The sequence below is a fragment of the Vidua chalybeata genome, chromosome 23 (assembly GCF_026979565.1).
Source record: "Vidua chalybeata isolate OUT-0048 chromosome 23, bVidCha1 merged haplotype, whole genome shotgun sequence".
Lineage (NCBI taxonomy): Eukaryota > Metazoa > Chordata > Aves > Passeriformes > Viduidae > Vidua > Vidua chalybeata.
Genome location: NC_071552.1, coordinates 4319489 through 4339201, shown reverse-complemented (window position 1 = coordinate 4339201; position 19713 = coordinate 4319489). Strand labels below are relative to the sequence as shown.

The following is a 19713-nucleotide window of genomic DNA, read 5'->3' as shown; positions in this document are numbered from 1 at the left end:
TCCTCTCTATGTGCACGTTTGAGGTTTCCACCGGCTCCAGCTGGTTCCTGCTGGGTATATTTAGTGTTTCAATCTATTCTTTTCCCATTCCCATCCCTGCTGGAGCTGTTGCACGGCCAGCACCAAATCCTGCTGCCCAGATGGAGTGAGGCAAAGAGAAATGCTGTGGGTGGGATGTGGAGGGACAAATCCCAAAACCACAAGGAGAGCAGACGTCGTCCCCTCCGATGCCCAGGGGATGCTGTCAGCTCCCCCTTCTCCCTCCATCCTGCCCCTCTGCCATGCAGGAATGAGGACGGTACCCAGCACGGTGTGATTCAGCATCCCCCTGGCCAGGACTGGCTCCTCTCACGCTGCTTTTGAAATCAAAAACACCCCCAGGAACCTCCAAACCCGGGAGCTCTCAGCCAGGTTTCGCTTCTCCAAAGAGTCAGCAAATTAACCCCCATTTATATGCACAACCCACTTCCCTCTAATCTCTCCATCTATCTCTGCTCTCTGCTGGTACAAGAGATGAGTATTGGCTTTAAATACAATAATTTCTTTATAAATAAAGAACAGGCAACACTTGTGAAAGGGAAACCAGATGTCTACCTCGGGCTTCTGTGCTTTCTGCTCCTCAGCATTGTGTGCAGGAGATGGGAACACGCCACCGGAATGAAGAGATCTGCAGGTCCCTGCCTCACGCTCTCAGTTTTATTTTATTTATTTAGATTTATGCAAATGCAAAAAAGAGGTCACCTACCCAAATGCTCTCAATGCCCTTGATGTAACTTTAAAATGCATCATAAAAATGCCCTGTACGCCGCAGTATAATTCAGTACCACACACCAGTAGATAAGAGAAAAGCCAAAATCTCCCCCTGCTGCAAACAGACACATTCCCACCCTGGCAGAACCTGCACACACACAGATTTTAGCTTCCATCAGCCATTCCCTTCCCCATCATTCTCTGCCCACGGCAGCCAGCAGCCACAGCCTTTTTTCCCCCACATCTGCTTCTCTGCTCAACATCTGTCCCCCACCGATCTCTCCATGTCCCACATCACCATCCAGGAGCCACTCCTGCCATCCCATGCAGCAGCCAAAGGGACCATCCCAACCCTGCCACTGAATCAGGAGCCCTTGCTCTTCTCCACCCTTCTGAGCATGGCGGGCTCAGAAACCTCTTGGTAGTGGGAGAAGGAAGAAAAATGCTGCAAAAGCACCAAAAAACTCATTCTGAAGTGTGCCCTTGTGGCACTGCCAGACTGGTCTGATGGAACCACCCTGCTCCAAGCAGGGCAACGTATTCCCAAGCACACGGAGGCAGTTGTGGCACCAGGGGATGGTCTGGACCATGTTCCTGCTTGAGATACCAACACAGCCACACTTGAGCCACCAGCCAGCCCAAAACCCAGCAGCATTTTGGACAGAAAAGACCTACCCATGATTCAAGCCACCATGAGGATGTAAATTTTTAATTCCTGAACCTCACAGAGCCAACCCTGACCCAGCAGCAGCACTCCCATAGCTGGCTCCTGCCTTTAAGATGCCACAGGATTTCTCCGCAGCAACTCTTCACGGTTCTTGGCCATCCTCCCTTGGGAACGCAGGCAAAGAGTGAACTAATGAGTCTATTAGACTTAATTAAGCTAATGTGAAATTATTTACTTAATCTGGGAAGATCTTATGATGGTGAAAAATCCCCATGGACAAAAGCTTCCAGCTGACTCGCATGGGCGGGCGAGAACCTCACGAGCAGAGGCTGTGGAGATGCTGTGGGCACGGGGACAGGGTGGAGAGGAGGGTCAGCCACCACCACAGCCCACAGCAGCTGGCTCTTGCATGGCATTTCCAGGAAAACCAGCCAGGAAGGCCCAGCCGTGTTTCGCCTTCGTTTTCCAAACGCACGTCTCTCCCCGGCCAGCAAATCCATCCAAGGCTGGCAGCTGGGAAGGAAAAGTTTTCAGGAGTGGTTGGCCCCTGTCTCCCGTGGATGGCGAGCGTCCCTCTGAGCAGATCCCGCAGCTCCCGCAGCCAGGCTGTGCCTCAGCGTGGAGCGGGAGCACCGAGCAAAGGGGATTTTGCCTCGTGCATTTTCCTGGCTATTTTTTCCCCTCCCTTAATGTAGAAAAGCTTAACGCTCGCTTTGAATTCCTAATACGACTGAGTTCTTTTTGCCACTTATTTTGTTTTGTCATGCACTACATACAATTACACATCTCTAATCCGCAAATCCTCCCCCGACGCTGGAACACGTGCCAAGCCTTTCCTTTCCACGGCCGCCGCATTTACAGCCTTTAGAGACAAGCTGACATCATGGAATGCCGGGATGCCCTGGCATCGCCCACTGCCACCAATCTCCAGACATGGAAGCCTCTGATCCCCAAGGACTGGTGTGGAAAATGCCCCATCCCTGCCCTGCCTAGAGGGAGGGATTCCAGCCCTGGCAGTGCGGCCAGGAGCCCTGGCCAGGACTAAATCCCAGAGAAGGAGCCCCCTCCATCCCGGCTAAAGGAGCTCGGCTCAGCATCTCTGAGACAGAAATCACATTTTGTAAATCTCCCACGGTGAATCAACTCCCCAGTCAGATATGAGCTCAGCAAAAACTGGCAGGCAAATGATCTCATTAATAATCAGCACTATCAGGAGTTTCTGCTTCTCTCAGGCAGCCAAACAGGCAAGAATTTATCTGGGAATGGGAGCAGAGCTACCTGGAACACAATGTAATTATTGCCCCAAGGTCAGACAGTGGCAGCTGTGCTGGCAGGCAGTGCCCTGCTCACAAATCAGGCCACCTGCAAAGGGGGCACCAAAGCTTTGGTGGCCCCTTACGATGTCTGTGCTGGTTCAGAGCCGGGTTCCTCATCCCCAGGAGTGGCCCCTCCACCAAATCCAGGGAAAGAAGAGCTAACCACCCCCCCCAGCACATAAACCATAGTGTGGGCTCTCACCTGCGAGCATCAACCCCTCAACCAAGCCCTGGAGGAGACCAAGGGCCTCCCTGCCATCCCTGCTGTGACACCCAGAGCATTTCAGTGAGGTATCAATGAAATTTCAGTGAGGTATCAATGAAATTTCAGTGAGGTATCAATGAAATTTCAGCGAGGTATCAATGAGATTTCAGTGAGGTATCAATGAAATTTCAGTGAGGTATTGTTGTAGATGTCGGCGAACCCAATGGGAAGAATGATGATGTCTAACTCCATTTCAGAAGGCTCAATGATTGCTTTATTATAATTATGTTATAATACATTAATATGCTATATAAAAGAGGATACTAAATACTACATGCTACTTTCTCTAACTATCATATCTAACTAACTCACAACTTGTGACCCTGTTCTCCAGAGCCCAGACACAGGTGGATCCGACTGGCTGTCAGGACCAAACAATCCACCATGATCCAAGCAAGCACTCACTCAGGGTAAGCAATTCTCCAAACACATTACACAAGAGAAAAACACGGAGCAGAAATAGAAATTGTTTTCTCTTTCATTTCTCTCTGTGCACCTCAATAAAAAATCCTGAGAGAGAGAGAAATGTGCTTGCCACAAGGTATCAATGAGATTTCAGTGAGGTATCAATGAAATTTCCGTGAGGTATCAATGAGATTTCAGTGAGGTATCAATGAGATTTCAGTGAGGTATCAACAAGATTTCAGTGAAATATCAATGAGCAGTGAAAGTTTGAGAGTTTTCCTCCACACAAAAAGCCTCACTGCAGCCTCAGAGCATCTCCCAACACCGCTGCTCAGGAAAAGAAGGAGTAAGAGAGACATCAATTTCCAGAGCTTTGCTCCAAAATCCGGCCTTCGCCTTTGAAAGCGTAATTTATTCAAGCTGCTTTATTATTGCAGAGCCCAGCCTCGACAGGGGATTATGGAGAGGTCACAGCTGGAGCAATAACAATAATAAGAAAAAATAGTGAAGTCGGGACAGCATCTTGTGTGAGTTCACTGTGCATCAGGCACTCACTTTTTTTGGGAGTCACGGTGTGGGAAAGCACAGGAAGAACATCCCATGTGCCACCAACTTAACACAAAAGTGGCATCCAACAAATCTTTGGGGGAGTAACAGGGACGGGGGCTTCACACCCCCTCTGTTTGTGAACCCAATTAGGCATATGTTGAGGAAAGGGTGTATGTATATTAGATTTTAATTAAGCAGTGTTAATTATAATCTATGAGATGTGCTTACTGCTTATCTGATAATTATGAGAAAGCCAATTTGGCTGCTGGCTTGTGACTAATTAAGTGGAATTAGTAATGATAATTATAGATTTAATTTTTGTTTGCCTTTATTGGCAATGGGGGGGAAAGTGGCTTCCAGGGCTGGGTAGGCCAGGGATGGGAAAAGTCATGGGGAAAGGTCACCATGCCAGGAATTTGGCCCACAAAATGGGGATTTGACCAGGACTTCCCAGAAAAGGGGAAATATTGGTGAAAAAAAAAAAAAAAAAAAAAAAAAAATTTGGCATTAAAAAAGAGGTTTGCAGGAAATGCTGATGGAAACAAAGTTCTCCTAAAAAGCAGCAGTTTTGTGGAAGATTGGGCTAGGTTTTGTCAGTTCATTGCACAGGTAGCCACAGGTAGGAGTCTTTAAAAAACAATTGAAATCTTGGGCAATTCAGGGAGTTTGACTTTTTCAGGCCACAGGGGGAAATTCCCTGGGGATCTCTCTCCTTCTTCTCACATCCACCATGATCCTGACTCCTGTTCTCAAGAAAAAGGGAACTTTTTAGCACTTTATTTTTTTTTCCCCAGTGTAAATTGACACGGTATAAAATAAACACCAAATCCTGCAAAAACTGCCCAATCCCTGGGAATGGGACTTGCACATTTTAAACATGCCCACAGGTTGCTCTGCCTGGCTGCAATCCTTGTAATACTCATTTTCCACCCTTTCTGAGCGTGCACTCTGCTCAGAGGCTGCCAAATTGACCCAAAACATAAAAGCAAAGCTTTTGTGTGAGGCAAAGAATAAAAAAACACAGGGAGAAAAGGGAGGGAAAAAATATATATATATATATTACAGCTGGATTTTTAAAAGGCCCAGCTAAACTTGCAGCTGCACGACAGCACGTGGAGCTGTGCAAGCTCAGCTAATGATAATTAAATCTCCTGCTGCAGGGGTGAACAGCAATTTCGCGCTAGGTCTGCTGCCCGGGATGAGAGCTCTCCCAGGAAAAGCAGCACAGGGCTGGAGGGTTGGACCACGGAGATGCTCTGCTCGCTTGCCAGGCAACACCCGGAGCTGGGGATGCTCTGCCCGGCTCCTTCCCGAAAACAGCATCTCGCATCTCCAGCGCCGAGCTAAATAATACATGGCGATCCCAGGGATGAATTCCAGGCGGAGCGCAGGGAAGACAATGCCGGCTGAATGCATTAAGGCAGCAGCCCCGGTGTGGCCGCGCTCATTTGCGAGGCCCCGCTGCAGAGGGGGGGCCCCGCTGTGGCAACCCCAGGTCCTCAGCGAGGACAGCTCTGCACAGGGCTGAGCAGCACGGAAAGAGCCTGACCTGACTGCAGAGTGGCTCTTTGCATCCAGAGCCTTTGCATCCCGGCTCTTTGCATCCCGAGCCAGGGCGTTCCTGGGATGCAGCGGCTGCGGGGCCGGAGCGCTGCGCTCCGCGCGCCGCGGAGTCCCCGGCACTGACCGAAATAGAGTCTTTGCCCAGCTACCGCTCAGCTAAATTCGGTGCCCAGCCCCCCGGATCCAGGGAAGCAGCACGGGGCCGTTAGCCAGATCGCTCGTGTCACATCAGGGACCCTTCACTGCGGCAGGCAGGGACACAGCGTGCCAAGAGGAAGAGGATGGCACGCAGGTGATGCTTCTTGCTGGAGGAAGCTGGAGTGAAATAAACCCCAAGTCCTGGCCCCCTGTGAGCATTAAATATTATCTGCCTACAGGCTTTTGCCCTGACCTCTATGGTGGCTGGTTTAAAGAGATTAAATGAGAGCAAACTCACAGTTTCTTGGGTTTATTTCCTTTTTTCCATTTCAGCAGCTACTCGAAAAGAGGCTTGTTTATAGAGGGAGAAATTCCCCATGAGTCACGCACTATTCAGACCAAAAAAATATTGCCAGCATCAGCCTGAAGTGACCAAAACACATGCACAGATGGGCAAAATTTGGCCTCATTCCTAACGATGTTCAGAGTTTGTGCAGCCATGGACATCCCTACAAATTCCCTCCAGGTTTTCCACTATATCCATTACAACAGCCCATCACCCTTAAGTGCACTTGCTGAATCATCCATTCCAGCTCCTGGACTTAATTTCTCCATGATACATTAAATACCTTCCCTTCCTGTCCTAAAGAGCTGTGTGATGCACTGGGAGGAGCACAAATGGTTTTGGCTCTGACCTGATGCTCAGCTCTGCAAGGGAATTGTCCACTTGGAATTCCCTGCTGAGCAAGAGAGCTAAGAGAGGTCAGTGCCCAGCCCTAGAGGGATAAATAATACTTTAAACAGGACCCAGCTCCATGCCAGGACCTCCTGTTGAACACTTCCACCTGTAGTTGGCAAAGGATGAATCACTGAGTGCTTACTCACCCCTCTGAAATGAGGAATAATGGGGTTTTAAAAGAATAATGCTTCATAACACTCAGCATTCTGTTGGATAAGGTAAAGACAAGGCTGAAGCCAGGAGCTGATAAAAGCTACAGCTTGTAATTCCATTGCACCTTCTCTACTCAATAAATGGGTTTCAGTCAGAGCATCTCTTCCATCCAACCCAAAAAGGACCTGAAGGGTAAGTTGATTGCATTGATCGTGCATGCATTTTCCCGGCAGGGAAACTGGCCCAGTCCCTGGCTGCTCCTGTCCAAAGTACTCCACTTACTTATTACGGGAATATCGCCAGAGACTCCAGGGCCAGGGAGCGGGACGCTACAGGGAATTCATTGCTCTCTGCGTGCTGGGAACGTTAAGTGGAAGGCAGAGCAGGGGGGTATGGCAGGGCTCAGCTCAGCCTCTTCCCCATCACAGCCCCTGGCAGCCAATCACTCCTGCCAAGGGTTCTGCCAGCCCCGTGGGATCCTTCCCACAGGACTGTCCTTAACCCCTGTGAGAACAGGAGGACTCCAGGCAGCAGAGCAGCATGGATGTGCTGAAGCAAACTGTCCTCAGGCTGCTCCTGTCCTCCACAGCCCTTTCACTGCTCACACCTCACATGTGCATCCTCCAGGCAAGAAACTCCCTCTCCATCCTCCCTCCATCCCTGCACCCAGCTGTGACAGCTCTCAGGGGTCCAGTCCTGAGTCACCTCCTCTGCTGCTCCCCAGCTGCCCACCACTGTTGGGTCTGCTGGTGTGACCATGTCCATCCCTAAAACCCTGCCTGTCTTCCCCAGGGAAGAGTGTAAATCCCTGGACTTGGTACAAAGCACAGACCCCTCTCAGTAAGATCAGCACTGCTGTTGGCATCCACTGGTTGGAGGGCACTGCCATCCTAAACCATCCACAGGGAAAGCTGATGAAACAAGGAATCTGAGCCCAAATTCAGCATCCAATCCCAAAACTGGAGCAGAAGGCATTGCACAAGCTCTGTGTCCCAGCTGTCATGCCCTTCGCTCCATCGTGTCCCCCGGAGGTGGGAAGGGGACATGCCAGGGCAGCACCAGCCTCCTTGCTCCACTGCAGGAATGACAGGCAGGACACAGGGCAGGCTGGCAGCCTCACAGCAGCACTGCCCAGCCCCGGGAGATGGGCCGGGGTACCTGCGTTTGCTAATTAACCCCGAGGCAATGCCCTGCCCACACGGCAGTGCTCCTCCAACAGAGCTGCCCCCACCTCTCCCCGCAGGAGGCTCAGCCGTGCCTTGCCAGAGTGTCTTCGAAGGAGAAGGCTATCAGCTCCAAACAGCCGAGACCTTTAGCTCAAATCCATTAATCCTCTTTATTAAACCCGGGTCACCTCTGAGTCCTGGCAAATTAACCAGCATCTCCCCACTGCAAGTACATCAAGAGGAAACGCGCTGTACAGCGCCTGTAATTTTCATGGACCAGGGCTCCGGGGTCAGAGGGCTTCCCGGGCTCCAGTCTCTGCCTTTGTCAATTTAAAAGGGAACATCGGCTTGCGCTTGTATAAATTACAAGAGAGGCAGAGCAGGGGGCCAGGGCGCTCTCAGGGCGCTCGGCCAGCTCCAGCTGTGCCACTGTCCCCTCTGCTGCCTGGGGACAGGAGCAGGGGACAGCAAGGCCAGGAGCATTGAGTCCCCTGGGGGGAGAAATGGGGCTGGGGATATCCTCCAAACAGCTGGGCAGGCAGGGCACCACGCTTGGCATCCTCCAAGGCTACCTTGGCCACGTGCCTTCTTACTGCCTCTAATAAATGGCACATCCCTGGTGCCAGCCCAGCTGGGGAGCAACAGAAAGGGAGACGGGAAGGGCTTCACTCCAGCTCAGAAGTGGGTGGAAAATTGCTCCCTTGTTGCCTGAAATTTCACCATTTGAAATATCTCCCCCTTTCTGCACTGTCCTGTTGGATCCACTCTACTCTGAGTGCTCACCAAGCCAGCACCAAAGCAAGAGCAGCTCTGGTTCTGAAAAGCCAAGGGCATTTAGCTGGGCTGGGGAAGACCTGGGGCCAAATCCCTTATAAAAACTAATTATACACCCACTAGAAGGGCTACAAAAGAGAAAACCAGCCCAGCCTGGCCTGGGGAAGAACTCTGTGTGGGCTGAGGGATAAGGGCAGCACGGGGATCAGAGGTCACAGCACTCCCTTCCTCAGATGGGTCTCCTTCTGCTCCTAGAAACAGCATCCTTAAGATAAACAAGCTTCCCAGAGCCAAGCAAAGAGCACTCCTACACTCTGTGAGTGAAGATAACAAAAAAAACATTTTTCATGGGGAAAAAAAATGTGGGAAAATTTCCAAGCAGCTCCTTAAGAGCTGTAAGCATCACATCCATTCCCCTAAGACAACTCCAGATCTGGCACTTCCCAGCACACTCTCCATCCGTAGCTTTACCACGGGGCTATAAATCCACTGGCTTTGGCTGAAGTTGCTGTGGTTTTACACCAGCCTAAGCCAGCAGAGACTGAGCTGGGGAATCATGATCCAGAGGCCAGGATGCTCGCCCTTAACTCAGTCCAACAGCACAAGGAGTTTTCAATCTGGGGTTGAGATATAGGTAGGATTAACACATGGCACCTCAAATCTCCCAGCCATCAGCTTGTATCACTGCTTTAGTTTTTTATTAAAAACATCACTTCTAGCTGTATTTAATCATGGCAAGGTCATTTCAGTGGCAGTTGTCAGCATCCTGGCCAAGGAACCAGAGGAGCAGAGCCCTGGCCTGCTGGTCAGATAAAAGGAGGAGATGCTGGGTTTCATTTCCTTGTTTTCAATTGAGAGATGCCCACCTCCGTGTGCAGATTAAGGTGTGGGTGGGCCAGTGTCAGCCCCCCATGGGCAGAGATGGGAAGCTGCCACTTGCTCTGCTCATCAGGAGCCCTGAGGAGAGAAATTGCATAGTTCTCCCTGCGGCCCTCTGCCCACCTCGAACCAATTTCTGCTTCTTTTAATTCAATTCAGCTCCTCCTGACCCTGGCTGGCTGGAGTTGCAGAGTTTCTCTCAACAGATAGCACCAATTACAGAGGTGTGAAAATGGAAGGCTTTCAATTCGGAGAACAAACCCAAGAAACTGGGACTTTATTGAACTGAGAATCAGGGGGTGGGGAAGGGGGAGCAGGCAGGGGCATGGGCTCAGCAATATCAACTGTGCTCACTCTAAAAACCAAATTCTGGGGCTGATCCCTCCAGGCACGAAGGCATCCCCAGGGGCTGGGGTGGCAAATGCCAGGAGAGGTGCAGGCTCAGGTGTGCAGAGCTGATGGCACCTGGAGATGAGGGATGTGGAACCCAGCGCTGCATCCCTGGCACGCCGTCTCACTCATTAGCGGCTGCGTGTGCGTGCAGCCCCCAGCGGGCTGATTCCAGACCCTTGGAATCACATCCCACACATCTGACACAAACTGAGTTTGCTTCCCAGCAGCAGATCCTGGCTGGATTGACTCTGCAGCATCTGCAGCCCAGTCCAGCCGTTAGAACCAGCAGCACCTCCTTCCACACTGCCCTTGGTGTGACACCACTTTCTGTCCTCCCATACAGCCAAGGACTGGACGTCAAACCTCTGGAAACACGAGTGGCAGCACGAGCCTGGTCAGATCTGGGTAGGAGGGTTCTGGCAAGGTGGTGGAACTGCCTGACAGCCTCAGCAGTGAGATCAGCACATGGACTGACTTTATAAAAACTGCACAGTACAGCCTGTGATGATCAGAGAGTCCCCAGACAAAAGCAGGAATGTTCAGTTCATGGGAAGGAGGCACGGATAAGCACTTCCCTGAGCTGAGCTCACTGGAGCTCTTTGCCTAACATGCCCTGATTCTAAAAAAAAAAAAAAAAACCTAAAAAGCTGAAGTAAGAAGTGCTAGATCCCAGGACAGAAAATGGGGTTACTCTTATGGGAAGAAGAACCACTGAGTAGGGTCCCCACCATCTCTGGATACTCCCAGGTACCTCACGGGATGTAAGGATTTGAAAAAGCCTCCCCCAGACCTGAAAATTCCCCTCTCCTGTCCTGTCTCCACCCAAGGTCAGACCATCAGCACAATGCCCATGTGCCAACCAAGCCCAGGGGCTCTCTATAATCCAGACACTGGAGATTTCTCCAGACTTCTCCCCATCCCTGGAGATGTTCAAAGCCAGGCAGCCTGGCCTAGTGAAAGATATCCCTGCCCAAGGCAAGGATGTGGGATGAGATGATCTTTATGGTCCCCTCCAACCCAATCCATTCTGTGATTCTATGATTCCCTTCCTTAATGAGGAAAACCTCACATGGCAAAGCTCTGCCTCCCATGCCAACACCCAAAGAGCAAGGGGGTCCTCTCAGTCTGAATTCTGAGCAACTGCCCAAAATTTTGGCTGGCACATCCAAGCAGGATCAGCATCTCCTTTCCGAATCCGAGAACTGTGGGGGGCCACCAAAACAAAGCAGTGGCTCATTCCTGCCTCTCTCCCAAGAGCTCCACGACTCAGAGCAGCTCGGAGCGTGGCTTCCAAGCCAGTGCACGGCACCTCCTGTGCCTCCAGCCAAGCCGTGGCCGCGGCTCCTCCAGCACTGCCCATAAATCCTGCAGCCCGGTAAACAGCGGAATTACGGCGCCCCGCCATTGCTTAGCTGCCTTTGACACTAATTGCTCTGCAGAGTGTGTGCAACTGGCAACACCTTATTAAAAGTGAAATATATTATACTGTCCACTTATTGCGACTTTATAAAGATAAAGTGTCCCGAGGACACGGAGAGGCTGGCAAAGGCAGCGGCTCTCGGCCTCGCAGCGGCCGGCGGATGCCGCAGCGCACGCAGCCGAGGCAGGGCTGCCATTGACAGGACAAATGCGTGCTCTCCCTGAAATTCCAAAGAGCATTTCCATCTGGAGACCAAGGGCTGAGTGAAGAGCGTGCTTGAGAATGTCTCCTCTGTTCATCTCCTCCTTTCAGCTCCGGGATCATCACTCTCTAACCTCAGGGCAAAGAAAGTCAAAGATGCAATGTGAAAGGGCAGGGGGATCAATCACGTGCTGCCCTCCTGCCAGCCTGGAGAGGAGCAGAGGGTGCCCCTCATCTCACAAAGTCAGGCTGATCGTGAATTCACATTTTCCTTCTTCCAGACATCACTGCCTAAACTGTGGTACAGACTTTCCTGCCAGGACACAAACTGGGGCATCTAAGTGCAGGTCCAAGAGTCTGGTGGTGCTCCAGCTCCCTGCCAGCCCAGTACAAGGATTTTAGCACCCAGTGTATTGATCCTGCACTGTTTCTCTTGTGTTTCTCAAAGCAGGAAGCTGAACTCCACTGTTTCACAAGGAAAAACGCACTTCAGATTTGGAGCTACAGCAAGGACACGTCTCTTAACACTTGTCTCTGCACATGCCTTGGGCAAGTCATTTTCCCTCTTTATTCCTTGGCTCCCCTGTCTACAAAAACAGGTACAATGAAATTTCTCTTCTCCGTGAATTATTTTAAGATCTACTGGAAACAACCACTGTGTAAGAGTGAGGCCTGATATCACCGAGTTTCAGTAATAAAGGTTTTGATCCAGGCCCCCCGGCCTCGTCTCACCAGGTAATTTTGGAAGAATTTTTGGGTTTCTTTTGAATTGATGGGCTATTTCTGGTTGGGAACACGACAGACAGGAGGAAGGCAGACACAGGGGATGCCATCAAAGGCACTTCTGCATCCTGCAGTGCTCACAAAGAAGTGGTGAGCAGAGAGGGCACAGAAAACCCACCCATTCGAGGCAAAAATCAGCTTCTGAGGACTTCTTCCCAGCAAAATTAAGCTATTCTCATGCACATCGCAAAAGTCATTATGTCTACATCCCTCCTGTGCTGTGGAGAGTACAGACAATATTATTTATCATTTACTGGTCATCTCCCTTGTGGCAGAGAGGAGAGACCCACCTCCCACAGTCCATGTGCTGCAAAAACACAGCCTGCATCCTTCTTTGATTCCTGAAGGAAATGACACGTCCTCGACAACGGATTTGAAATATCCAGAGTCTTTGGTTCAACAAGTTCGAATCCAAGCAAGATCAATACCTTCTCACTCCTGAGGTATCAGCAGGTAATTGGGTATCGTGCAGTGATGAGTAACCTAGTTTGCTCAGAAACTGCAAACTTTAATCTTCATCCATTCCTGGTACATAGAATAGCAAGGGAGGAACAGATCAAAGGAGAACATATCAAATTCAGCTGCATTTGGACCCAGATTGCAGAAAAAAGGACTCATTCTTAAGCAAACTGGCTCAGGCTTCTGAGGTCCAGCACCTTGAGAGATTTGAGTACAACACAAGGTAGAGAAGTTTCCACTTCTCCAGTGCAGCCACCTGTGATCCCAGTGCCACCTTCCCCGGGGCTCAGGCTGCTCCTGACCCCCCAGCTTGGACCAGAGCCCTCTCCAAATTCACACACAACATCTGAGCACCTCAGCCTCTCCAAGTATCTGTGACTCCCACCCCAGCCCTCTCAGCTTTTCCCATTTCCAGCCCTGAAATGCCTTTGGCACCAGCCCTGGTGCAGGCAAGGAGAAGCTGGTCCAGCTTTCCAAGCAGGAAGGTCCTACCTTGCTCTAGGAAGTTCCCACCCCTGCATAGAAAGGAAAAGTGCCAGGTAGACTTATGGGCAGAGTGAGACAGAAAAGCACCAGGGGCAGCAGAACGACCTATTTGACAGATTTCCCTGCCAATCAAAGCTAACTTTGCTGAGAGCTTTTGACATCTGATTAATTACATGGCGCTGGCTCGCCTGAAAATCCCAAGGTTCCAGCAGCCCTCACTTTTCCTCTTCGCAGCCCTTGGTGGCCAAATCCTCTCCCCTGGTGCCAGCAGAGGAGGGGATGGCAGGAGGTGGCTTTGCCAAAAGTCCTGGCCCATCCCTGGGAGGATGGAGATAAGGAGGGCGAGGGACAGCCAGGGACAGGGTGCCTTTGTCTGAGGTGCCTTTTGTCACGGGGAGATAGGAGGAGGCTGCCGTGCGCTGACATTTCGGTGACCAAATTAAAATGCACCGCCACAGAGACTAAATGTCATTAGCCTCATTAGAAGTGATCGCATTAAAATAAACAACCACAAAAAAAAAAAAAAAAATGAAGTGGAAATTAGCCAATGCCATTAAATAAAATAAATAAACGGGGAGATCCTTCGAGGACTGCGCAGCCGATGCCAACGGAGCAGTGAGTTGGGAAAGGGCAGGAGCAGCCAACATCTCCATGGGCTCTGCTGCCACCCTGCACTGTGATAGACAAGTCCACTGCTGGTGTGGCCCCAAATGGAGCTGCCCCTTTAGGAGAGGTCTGTGGGCTTTTTGGAGCTTCCAGACAGTTCCAGGTTGGCTTTAAGGACCTCAACGCCCATGTCCCCCGGGGCTGGCGCTGCGGGCACTGCTCTGCCAGCACCTCTGCAATCCAAGGGTGCACCCGTGGGCTGCTCTAACAGGAAGGAGGATTTTTTTAGCAGCATCAAGGTTTCTCTTGGATGCTTCCAGTCAATTACTGGGCAACACCAACCGCATATGGCTGATGCTCTGTGACAGGACTGCCACACGGGGTGGAAGGCTTGGTGAAAGAAGTGCCACCTTGTCCTTGTAGAGAGAGGATTTTTTCCTCTAACTCCTCTTGCTATGCAAACGCCATTTCCTTTGGGGCGGGAGAAGTCATCAGAAGGCCCTTGCAAGATCCTGCTTATGACAGAGCAGATTTGAAAGCCCAGAGATCTCCTTCCCCCTCCTTCCTTTCTGTCAAAAATTATAATCATCATTTTCCAGCTTGCTGAACAATCAAAGTGTGGCCTATATTTGCTGGAGCTCCTTCCACATGCTGCACGCATAGCAACAAGTCCAGGAAACAAAAGCCAGAAGTAAACAGTTGGGAGAGAGGAGGCAAAGGGCTGGCAGGGGGACGGCAGGGGGACACTGCTCGGCTGTGGGGCACAGCCTGGCTCAGCCCAGTCTCACCAGTTTGGAGCTGCTCTGAGGGCCAAAGCCCCATGTGAAGACCTCTTCTTCCACCCTCTGCAAAAAGCATGGGAATACACATGCCTGGGAAGCTTGGTTAGTGGAAAAGGCAGTACCAGAAGGAAGCCCAAACCCTCCTGCTGCAGGGTCAGCTGGTCCTCGTGTGGCTGAGGAGCCAGGAGGAGCAGCCCATGGGGTGAATCACGTAGGACAAAGCCATGTGGAGCACAGGTAACCCCAGCTGCCCTCCTGGGAATCCCATATCCATTGGAAAACCCCACGAGTGCACCAGCTCTGCTCAACACTACAGACATCCCCCATGGCTTTGCTGTCCAGGCAGTCTGAGCTGATGAGGTCCAGCCCAACCATGCCATCCTAAAGTGCAGAGTTCACAGGGAAGATTTCCTGGGCTAGCCCTTCCCTGCACTTTGCAGCCCGCTTCAGTCTCCAGAGCAGTCAATCCAGCACTTTTCACTAGCGCTGAATTCACAGAAAAGTAAACCTAAAAATATCTCCTCTTTTTCCCCCTTCCTTGCCTCATCTCACACGTGTCCCTGGCGCACATGACTCTGCCGCACAGGCAACAGGTTCAACTTCCCAAAAGCAGCTCCTCCCAAGGGGGTGGCTCTCGACTCTGATGGGTCCCTGCAGTACCTGAGCATCCCAAACCACTGCCTTCAGCCATCCCACACTGTCTGAACCTAAGGTGGGACTAGAGGGAGAATCCCCCAGCTCCCACTCAGCCCCCACAACACCTGGGCTCGCGTCTCCATCCGTTCACAAGGGTGACACATCCCCTGCCACTCCCACCGGCCTAACCACCTTGCCTGGTCACCCGGAGAGGGTGAAAACACAATCCCAGGACTTTGGAGAAGCAGGCAGGAAAGTGTTTCTTCCCTCTAAGCATGAAACGAAGAGGAGCTCCCTGGAAAAACCCACCCACGGAGCAGCGAGTGTCAAAGCCACCTCTGTTATGTGCTGTTGCCGCATTGGTAATTATAAGTACCGTGCCTTCATTAGGGAAAGATGACTGGGAGGCAAGGAGATTTGCAGCAAAGCTGTTATTATTTTTAAGTTTAAACAAAAAGGAGGAGTGTGACAGCTGAAGTCACTCCCCATTCTGCACATGCCAGCAACGGAGAGCATCTCAGGGGATGCTCAGAAGGCAAGAAGGGTTTCAGGATCAGCGCTCAGCTTTGCCTAACTGGGGAGGGAAAAGGCAGGGCTGCAAAGCTGAGGGTGACCCCAGGGTTGTGAAGGAGATTACAGATAAAATCCAACAAGTTTTCCTCTATCCCCACATGACTGCAGCAGAAGGATCCTCCTGGGTACCCTGTTCCCCCACAAACCTGTCGGGGTTCATCGCAGCACCCCAACAGCTCTTCTCAGGGACTTTGGTTTCTTACCAAGCAAAGCACAAACTCTGAATTTCATATTCAAGTGTAAAATATGAACACAGCTGTTTATGCAGCTCAAAATTCGCCATAACCAAATATTCAAGCCTTTGGAGAAGATTTTCAAAGGCGCCAGTTAAGGCACAGAGCTCCCATCGGTGCCTTTGAAACATCTCTCTCTTTTCAGTTTTTCACCAGCAAAAGCTCCTCCACCCGGCTGTCTGCAACCACGGAATGCACAAAGGAGAGGCTGTCAAAGGGAAGCTGCTGGAAAACGCAAAGCAAGGTTCAGCACTTTGGGGCATCCTGAAAGGCAGCTGCCAGAGCCACTCCCCGCGGGGCAAATTGTTCTGGGAACTTGCACCGAGGGGGATTTGCACGGAGTGAGAGCTGTGTGTGCCTCCTCTCCCGTCACGCTCCCTCCCCACATGGTTTGGAAATGACAGCGAGTGCTGTTCCACCCCAGCAGAATTTAAACATCCTCTAAGAGGCCAACACCAACCTTCTCCCTGTACTGGGAGCCAGGAGATGGAGAAATCACCCTCTGACAGGGAAACTACAGGCCAAGCCTCAGGGAGAGGCAGAGGAAGACCACAGAGTGTTTTTGGGCTCACACCCCATCCTGCTGGGACACCTTCCCCAGCTTCCCTGACTCCTGGAAGACTGATGGTTGCAGTGCCTGATCCACACCTATCCCCAGCCTTTGGGAGAGCACAGAAAATCCCTTTAAGCCCCTCTTGCTCATATTGAAATGACACTAAAGCAGAACTAATGTGCTCCAGGTACTTATTCTCAGGCTTAGTCGCAGGGATCAGCAGCCCTCCACCAGCCCAGCATCCCCCACTGGAGAGAGGTGACAAGTCATGTCACGGGCAGTAGGAAAGCATGCTTCTGCAGCAGGGACCCTTTCAGGAGGGGATAGGAGGGTGTTTGTAATGCCTGCAATGTCTATTTTGTAAATTTAGATGGGTTTTACAACCACCACCAAAGCCAGGCTGCCCCAGCAAGGATGAAGTCACAGTGAGTCTCTGGGAGGATGCAGAAAGCAGGTCCTGGGTGCAAGGGTGACAGCGGCACACTGGGGGACACCCCAAGCTCTACAAGCTTCACCTTGATCCCATGCTCTGGAGCAGTGAAAAACAGGATTGTCCATCTCCCCCTGCACTGCCAGATTTTCTGGCCACTGCCATGACAAGTAATTTCCCCCAGCCTGCAAAGGCAGCGATATAAATGTCTGAAGAGGCTGATGAGCATTGATTTTTGCCACCTGTAGAGCCATGATGTCACCCTGTAACTGCAGCTCAGACAAAGATTCCCCTCTGCCCCAAATTCATCCTCCATCACAGCCCACCCTCATCTCAAAACAGCAGCACCCACAATGCCCAGCAGTTCAAAGCATTTGCCAACAGCTTGGCAATTAAATTACCCACTCACCTCCCTGTCCTGCAGTGCTGGACTCATTAAAAACCCTCAGCATCCTTCCCACCTCAGAGAGCAACCCATGTCCAGGAACCCGCCTCTCCCAAGGCTCCAGATGACAACAGCATTAAGGCTTCGAAATTATTTTAGATAGAAACTTGTCTTACAAAGAAGTAAAAAGCTGCAAACTAAGACAGTCTCCATGACCAGAGGGGTCAGGGTTTCATTATTGCATTAACCTTTCACGTCTTTAGATTCCACGAGAGTAAATTGGTAATGAGATGACACAAGACCCAATGGGAAAAATGCATCCTTCCTAACAAAAATAAGAAAAGAGGGGAAAGACAGAGGTGGGAGCAGGAGAAAGAGGAAAAACTGGCAAATAAGCTATTACAGCTAATAATAACTTTGCGATGCTATTTTCTGCAGGAGCCTTCAAGTTGTGATGTTTCCCTTCACTCTAATTACACCTTCTAAAAGCAGGTTCCCTTCTCACTTTAACCACCCCGTGTGAAACTCCCGCAGGATTCGGATAAAAACGGAAAGGGAAAGAGTTTGCACTTCAGAAACAGCCTCTGCATATCCCAGGGGAGAGTCACCTGCATAAAACCCTTGGGATTACGCCTGTGAATAATAAACAGCCCAAGAAAAACACTTTGGGAAGGTGCAGGCTCCAAAGGACAGCAGGGACCATTCACCTTCCCTCTGCCAACCGTGACTTTGCCAACATGACTCGTGTTCCAGCCCACGGCAGTGAAACCATGACTGAAATCACTGCTGGGACAGGTTGGGCAGGGAGGGAAAACATCCAACCTCTGCAAGCCAGGCACAAATAAAAAGGATTGGAGATGTTCAAATCCAGGGCAGAAAAGCAAAGCACCAAGCAGCCCAGAGTATTTCCCTTCCTCTAATGCAGGCAGAAGGGTTTGGCTTGATGGATTAAGGGCTGAGCCCAACCAGGCAGAGTCCTGGGCTGGTTTAGCTCAGGGGACATCCAAAGCCAAAGCAGATATTGCTGCTTAATAGAAATAAAAAGGGAGAGCTACAACCGCATAAGTGTGGATCAAGAAGCCTCTCCCAAGTTTCCAGGGGCTTAAATGCAGGGGCCTTTTCCTTCCCTGGCACACACAGCGGCCAGAGCCAGCCCAGGCCTTGGCTTGGTCTTGGCCCAAACAGCCACATCCTGAGGAAACTGAGCAGGGCACTGGCAAAGAGCAAATGTGCCCTGTCAGGTTCCTGCCAGCTCCTGCAGCTTAAGGACATCTCGATGACAGCCCATCAAGTGTCACACGTCCTCCCATTTGGCCCACACAGCTGCTTCCATCCATTCTCTGCAATTCCAAGCCACAGAACCTCGTCCAGCAGCAGGGTGAAAGAGCCAGTGCTCTACTCAGCACAGCCTTGCTGAGGCACGCCTGCCCTCACCCCAGGCACACCCACCCTGTCCTGCTGAAGATCTGTTTTCAAAAAAACCCCTTTACACGCACAAAGCCAGGCAGCTCACACAGCCACGGCTCCCTCATGCTCACGTGCTAAACTACAGATGCACCATTTTGGTTTCTGGTGTTTCTGAGGAGCTCGAAGCTCTGCTTCTCCACTACTGCTCCCCGACAGCCAAAGCTCAGCCCAGGGGACAGGGCTGACCCCAGTGCTAATGCACATTCCAGCCCCCTGCCATCCCACAGAGGGGTACCCAGCCCATTCCAGGGGGTCTTGTACCCACTGATCTGCTCAGTTTGCAGTGTGACAGCTCCACAGGACCCCAGGATGTGGCTGGTCCCATGGCACAAGCCTCCACAAGCAAGTTTTAACCCAAGAACCCTCCTGTTCAGCACTGCTCTGGGCAGAACTGTTCGCCAGCTGTGGCACAAGTAACCTCTCCCCCGCCAGCCTCACCCTCTTGCTACACACACCAGCCCCGCACAGCCCGTGGTTCAGCTGCTGAAATCACAGCCGTGCCTCTCTCTGCCCTCACGGGTCCAACAGAATTCTGCTGGCAGTCATGAAAAACACAGATTGGGTTAAGATGGGATCCAAGCTTCGACACCCAGTCCCCATCTGCTTGCACAGGGATGATAATCTTCCCAGCTGCTAAAAGTGCACATCATCATCAAAAACACGCCGGTGACTTCCTCCCCCCGGCGCTCAGCTCTGCTGCCCACCCCCATCGCCCTCGCTGGATGCAGCGCTCGCTGCCCCGCGAGCATCAGCACGGAGGCAGCGCTGGATCCAAACCCAGCATCTCCCCCTGAGCCGAGGGGACGAGGCCAACCCGCATTTCGGGAGCCACCCGCTCAGTTCACCGAGGTTGCGGCACCGTCACGGCCCCCCCGAGTGCCTGGATTGAGGCGGGGGGGTCATTTTCACTTTGGAAAAGGGAGCGAGGGGAAGGCACCGAGT

General features: G+C 51.4%; 1 protein-coding gene across 7 annotated transcripts in view; it reads right to left on the bottom strand.

The window, feature by feature from the left end:
• OPCML (opioid binding protein/cell adhesion molecule like) overlaps window positions 1-19713 on the bottom strand; it is a 337367-nt gene that overhangs the window by 272877 nt on the left and 44777 nt on the right. The gene's annotated exons all lie outside the window — the stretch shown is intronic.